The sequence below is a fragment of the Marmota marmota genome, unplaced genomic scaffold, assembly GCF_001458135.2.
Source record: "Marmota marmota marmota unplaced genomic scaffold, marMar, whole genome shotgun sequence".
Lineage (NCBI taxonomy): Eukaryota > Metazoa > Chordata > Mammalia > Rodentia > Sciuridae > Marmota > Marmota marmota.
In genome coordinates this window covers 5,659,334-5,666,411 of record NW_026000153.1, presented here as the reverse complement: position 1 = coordinate 5,666,411, position 7,078 = coordinate 5,659,334, and the positions used below count along the sequence as shown (strand labels likewise).

The following is a 7,078-nucleotide window of genomic DNA, read 5'->3' as shown; positions in this document are numbered from 1 at the left end:
ATTAATTTAACTGAAGGCAGACAGGGCGTGGCTAGAGGAGGTGGTTCACTGGGGATATATATTTTGTATCTGGAGAGTGGAGTCTCTCTTTCTGCTTCCTAATCATCATGTGAGCTGCTTCCCTCTGCCATGCTCTTCTGTCATGATGTTCTGCCTCACCTTGAGCCCCAAGGAATGGAGCTGGCTGTCTATGGATGGAGATTTCTGAGATGGTGGACACCTAAATAAACTTTTCTTCTCCTAAAATTGTTCTTGTCAGGTCTTACAGTCACAGCAGTGGAAAAACTGACTAAAACAGTATTTATCTGAAAGAATTGAAGTCAGCAAACTATGGCAATATATGCCTATTCGTGTTTATAGCAGCACAATTCACAATAGCCAAGTTATAGAGCCAGCCTGGTTGTCCATCAACAGATAAATGGGTAAAGAATGTGGTATCTGTACACAGTGGAGTTTTATTCAGCCATAAAGAAGAACAAATTATGTCATTTTCAGAAAAATGGATGGAACTTGAGATCATCGTGTTAAGAGAAATCACTATGACTCAGGACTCATACTTTTCTCTCACACGTGAAAGCCAGAGAGATAAAGGGAAAAAGAAAAAACACGGAGGAGGGATCTTCTGAAATTAGAAGTGAGATCAGTAGAGCAGGGTAAGGGAACAGGAGGGGGAAGGAGAAGAGGGAAAGGGGAGCTATGGGGGAATGAAATTGACCAAATTATATTATGTGCATGTATGAATATGTCACAATGAATCCCACTATTATGTATAATTATAATGTGCCAAATTAATTTAAATAAACTAGATTATGAAAATAAAGCATTTTTAAAATACAAAAGTATACGGGTGTGTGTGTTTGTGTGTAGGTTATACGTAAGTTCTATACCATTGTACATAAAGGACTTCGGCCTCCATGGATTCTGGTGTTGGAGGGAGGTGTGTCCTGGAACCAATCAACCCCCAGTGGATACTGAGGAACAACTATGTTCTTCAGTGGTCTTCTTATAGATTCTAGTTATAATCTATGGTCTCCATATGTATTCAGGTTGTTTGGTAAACTCTAGCATCACTGTCCCTACTCCTTCCTAGACAACTCAGCCTTTTCACTTTTTGACAATTTTTTCCCCCCAAGAGCATGGTGATTTTAGCTACAGGACTGTTAATTATAAATTAACATTAATTTATACTGAGCAAACAGGAAAGAGAATGTAAATCTCATTAGCCCAACACTTACCGACAGAATTTTCTCTTTTATCTCTAAAGTTTAATGTAAACTCATAGTGCATGCTAACCTTTTCTTGTTTTCATTTGGGGGTGTTGGTTTGTCCATGTTTTCAAAAGTATCACCGTTAAGATGTTAGTGAGATACATTCAAACATTCTTTAACAAACTGATCTTAAGAGGCTGTTCAGAGGATTATGAAAGATAATATAAGCAAATGCTATTTACAAGCTATTAGAAGGGGAACTAGGATAACTAAAAACACTTGATTAAACCCAAAAATGAGAAAAAAGAGGAAAAAAAAAGTAACAGGTGGGACACTCAGAAAACAAATGGCAATTTCAAACTCAAATATATTGGTAATTATGTTAGATATAAATGGATGATAACTATAAGTAAATGACCAATTTTGTTAAAGAAAAAGAAAATGTCGGGGGCTGGGGATGTGGCACGCTTGCCTGGCATGCGTGCGGCCCAGGTTCGATCCTCAGCACCACATATAAACAAAGATATTGTGTCTGCCAGAAACTAAAAAATAAATATTAAAAAATTTTCTCTCTCTCTCTCTCTCTGTCTCTCTCTCTCTCACACTCTCTCTTTGAAAAAAAAATATAAGAAAAAGAAAATGTCACCCAGGTATTTGCTACTTTCACAAGATTCACCTTAACTATGAATGATATAGAAATATTGAAAATAAAAAGATTGAAAAAGATTTAAAATATACATATTAAAATAATGAAGCTAATCAAACTATTATATTTGGTGAAAAAATGAGCTTCAGTGTAAGAAATATGACTAGATATTAAGAGGAACTTTTTTCTTTTTTTTTATTTGTTCTTTTTAGATATACATGATAGTACAGTGTATTTTGTCATATTACACACACATGGAGTATAACTTTTTCTAATTAGGATCCCATCCTTGTGGTTGTACATGGTGTGGAGTTACACTGGTTGTATATTCATATATGAACACAGGAAAGTTATGTCTGATTCATTCTACGGTCTTTCCTATTCCCATCACCCTTCCTTTCCTTTCATTCCCCTTTGTCTAGTCCAATGATCTTCTATTCCTGCCCCCCTCCACCCTTATTGTGTATTATCATCCACATATCAGATAGAACATTCAGCCTTTGTTTTTTTTGGGGGGATTGTCTTATTTCACTTAGCATGATAGTCTTTAATTCCATCCATTTACCAGCAAATCTCATAATTTTACTCTTCTCTGTGGCTGAGTAGTATTCCATTCTGTACATGAACTACATTTTCTTTGTCCATTTATCTGTGGAAGGGCACCTAGGTTGGTAAGAGGGATATTTTATAATGACAAAAAATAAAACACATTCAATCCTGAATTTGGATGCAATAAATAAAATAGCCTCACTTTGTATAAAGAAAAAAAAAAACTAGGAGAAATAAGGAAGAAATAGGCATATTCGCACAATTCACAAAAAGTACAACCTTGTACGTTTTAACAAATTCCTCTCAGTATTAGATAGAACAAAAAGAAATTCAGCAAATATGTAGAAAACTTAGGAAGCAGGAGTAACAAACTATCAAATTTGTATATAAAGACTTCTATACAGACTCCTTTCCACTGCACAGGGAGCATTTATCAAATGAAATCATATTCTTGGCTATGGAACAATCTCAACAAATCTCAAAGGATGGAGACCATGTAGAATATCTTATCTGAAAGTAGTGGAATTAAGCACGAAATCAATAAGAAACACTATGGGGAAATCCCTATATATTTGGAATTTAAGGTAAACCCTTCTGATAACCCATGGGTAAAGGAGCAATTACATTGAATTCAATAATAAACTGAACTAAGTGGTAAAAATATGACAGATCAAACTTGTGGGATGCAGCTAAATCTGCACATATAAAGACATGCATAGCTTTACAGCCACGTATTAGAAGGGAAAGCTAAAAGCAAACAGTCTAAGCACCTTTCTCAAGGGACTAGGGAAAGTTCAGCCAGTGAATTCCATTGAAAGTAGAAGGAAATGATAGAGATAAAAGCAAAATCACGGCAATAAGAAATAGCTATACAACAGAGAAAAATCAACAAAATCAAAAGCTTTTATTTGGAGAGATCAAATCCTACCAATTAGTAAATCCTTAGTAATACTGTTCAAGGAAATAAGAGCAGTCAGAGAGAGAGAGAGCAAAATCCAGGATATGAAGAGGAAGACATCTGCGCAGAAAACCTCCAGTTTAAGGAAGAAACAAAACTAATTTTATTCAAATTCTTCTCAGAGAGTTGAAAAAGAGGGAATACTTTCCAACTTATTTTATGAGATCTACAAACTGGGATAACAAGCCCTGAAAAAGGATATTACGAGGAAAGAAAACTACCAGCTTCTCTCTTCAATGAAAAAAGATTTTCAAAATTCCATAAAAATATTAGCAAATGAATCCAGTGATCTGTAAAAAGGATTAACCCTCAATGACCATTTTGGGTTTCCTTTAGAAATATAAGGCTGGTTTCACCTTTGAAAACCCTTTGTAACCCCTCACATTAGCAGAAAAATGATTATCCCAATAGCTGCAGGAAAAGTCTTCTTGATAAAGATTCTCAGAAAACTAGGAATTGAAGGGAATTTTTAAGATCCGATTAAGGGAACTGCCAAAAACGATCTAGCAATTGAGTGTGGAAAATTGCCTTCCCTGTGAGATCACAGATGAGGCCGGGGACATCTGTTGTCATTGCTTGTATTCAGCCTTGTACCAGGAAGAGGGACCAGGAAACAATGGGGAGACTCCCAGGCACTGAGACATAGTTGAAGCCCAGGGAAGAGCTGGCCCTTTGAAAGGTGGAAACTTGTGTCAAGTGCTTATTCCCTGAGAGGCCTGTGGTCTCAGGAGGTTTGCCCTTAGCAACAGGCATGACAAGGAGAATTTCAGTAACTCTGATAAAACCTCAGATTGACCAGGAGCCTCCTGACTACCCAAATGGCCCTGGAAAGAGGTGAGAGATTCTATCCCTAAGGACTGAGAACATTCTTGTAGGACCTAAGAGAGGCCTCAAAATGTTACTGTGTGATCGTTCATAGTCGTGATCCTCTGAACTTTCAGCAGGTATTCTAGTTTCTTCTGCTAGATTTCCAGGCCTTTGTCTATTCTGCAGTCTAGAGAGGTGAACTGAAAGTGGCAGGAAGAGCTCTGTTAGCATACAGAGGAAAGAAGAGGCTGGAACCTGGGATGGATGGGTGAAGCAAAGGATCCCGGAGGCTGGAGGAAGGCAGGAGAGAGGACAGGGATGTGGAGAGATCCAGCCCTGTGGGTGCTGTTGCTGTCAGAAGCCGGGAGAGAGGAGAGATTTGGGAAGCAGCCAAGGTGAATGGAATCTGTGGGGGACAGGGGAGGAAAGGGAATCTTTAGAAAGAGCTCTGGTGAGGACATGACACAAATTTTCAAGGCTTTCTGAAATCTTTCTTTTGGGGAGGGCAAAAATGCCCCATTTTAACCAGCTTGCCAAAATAAAATGCCCAGTTAAATTTGAATTTTAAATAATGAACAATTTTTAAGTAGTAACATGCCGCAGCCCGGCTGGCTGGGCAAAATAAGCGGAGGGTGACAAATAACTTGTGTACGTTGATACAGCAGGAGTAGGAGCCGTTTATTGCAGGACAGGAGCAGTATTTATACATTCCACACAGCTTATCTAATTAGCATAAACTAGATACATCAGTCAACCAATCAGGAATCTCTACACTTAATGGCTCGCTTTTGTTACTTCTCAAACCACTCCCTCTGGCATTTTGCCAGGCACCATCCAGACTTGTTTACGAACTTTAACATTCCCCTGACAAAATGCCAGGTGTTATTTTGACTTATTTACAGACTCTAACAGTAACATGTCCTGAATATTGCATCAGGCGTACTCACAGTAATCACTCTTAGTTGTTTATCTGCAGGTATTTGTTATTTATTTATTTTGATACTAGGGATTTAACTCAGGGCCATTTAACCACTAAGCCACATTCCCAGCCCTTTTTCTACTTTGAGACAGGGTCTCATTAAGTTGCTGAGGCTGGCTTTGAGCTCTCAATCCTCCTGCCTCAGCCTCCCCCACTGCTGGGATTACAGGCATCCGCCACTGCACCTGGCAAATTATTTTTACTTTGGTGTCCTGTATTCTTATTCAGTAAAGTTTGCAATCCTATTAATATCAGAATTCTAAATGACACTGAAAATTTCGATTATGATATCACCATTATTTATCCATTGCAGTGTTCATTTGCATTTATATATATACTCATATACATGTGTGTGTGTATGTGTATATATATATATTTATAGATGTGTGTATATGGTATGTGAATACAAATGTAACTTATTTCTTTTGGTAAAATATCCTTTTAAGTTGCTGAGGTCAGTTGTGGCCTAAATGGGGAGTTTATGTTTCTGGTAGACTGTTGAGTGAGGAGGTTTTCCTAGGTTACGGGCACCAGGAGAGGTATGACCTGTAAGGTTTTACAGTGGAGAAGGAAGTGGGTCTATGGGAGCCTGGGCAGCTAGGTAGGAAAGGAGGGAAGCTGGGAGCACCCAAGACATGCTTTTGAGAATGGATTTGTATTATTCCTTATCTACAACTGGGACAACACTGAAAATTATTTTTCTCACTTTTCCCATTGATTGTGTCCATTATTCCCTTCTTCAGCACATACTAATAGTACTACTATAGAGGCACACTGTTTCTGCTCAGACCAAAATTGCTGAACAATCATCCTCTATGATTTTAACATCTTTTGACTATTGGTTTCAATTCTGCTTGATTTTCATTACATATTTTTTTCTTGCCTGAATATATTTATTTCCTGTATTCCTTTTAACTTATTTCTGTCCAATTTCTCCTCAGTAAATTATTGATCCCCTCTCTCAAATCATGAATATGTTCTCTCCAGTAAGTGATATTAAAATACATATTTCCATGTTCATTTGTGCAGCATATACTAATATTGGAACAATCCAGAGAAGGTTAGCATGGCCCCTGCACAAGAATAATGTGCAAATCCATGAAATGTTCTGGATAAGCAGAATTAATATTGTCAGTGGCCATATTACCAAAACCCTATATAGATTTAATGCAATCCCATCAAAATACCAATGACATTCATTACAGAATTAGACAAATCAGTCATAAAATTCATTTGGAAGAAGAAAAGACTCAGAATAGCCAAAGCAATTCTGAGCAAGAACAATGATGCAGGAAACTTCACAAGATCCGATCTCAAATTATACTACAGAGCTACAGTAAGAAAAACAGCATGGTCTTGGCACCTAAATAAACATGGAGACCAGTGGAACAGAACAGAAGACAAACCCACATACTTACAGCCATCTTGATATGGGATACTTGAGAGTTGCCAAAAATATATGTTGGAAAAAGATAGCCTTTCAACAAATGGTGCAAGGAAAACAGACTATTCATGTGTTAAAAAAATAAATAAAGCTATAACTCTGTGTCTCACCCTGCACAAAAGTTGAATCAAAGTGGACCAAATATTTAGGAATTAGACAAGCAATTTTGAAACTGCTAGAAAAATCACAGGATCAGCTCTCCATCACACAGGTGCAGGCACCTACTTGCTTAAAAAGACCCCCAAAGTGCAAGAAATAAAACCAGAATCAATGAGTGGGATGCATCAAATTAAAAAAGCTTCTGCACAGCAAAGGAGATGATTAATAATGTGAAGAGAGAGCCCACAGAATGGGAGAAAATCTTTACCAGCTGCTCCTCTGACAGGGGATTAATATCCAGAATATATAAAGGACTCAAAAAGCTCAGCACCACAAAAACAAATAACCCAATCAATAAATGGACAAAAGAACCAAACAGACATTTCTC

At 37.5% G+C, this 7,078-nt stretch overlaps 1 non-coding gene across 1 annotated transcript; it reads left to right on the top strand.

The window, feature by feature from the left end:
- The first annotated feature begins 6,162 nt into the window (after nucleotides 1–6,162).
- Nucleotides 6,163–6,265, top strand: LOC125611565. Its single transcript, XR_007341778.1, has one exon. It is a non-coding gene; the product is annotated as a U6 spliceosomal RNA (small nuclear RNA).
- Nucleotides 6,266–7,078: the final 813 nt, after the last annotated feature.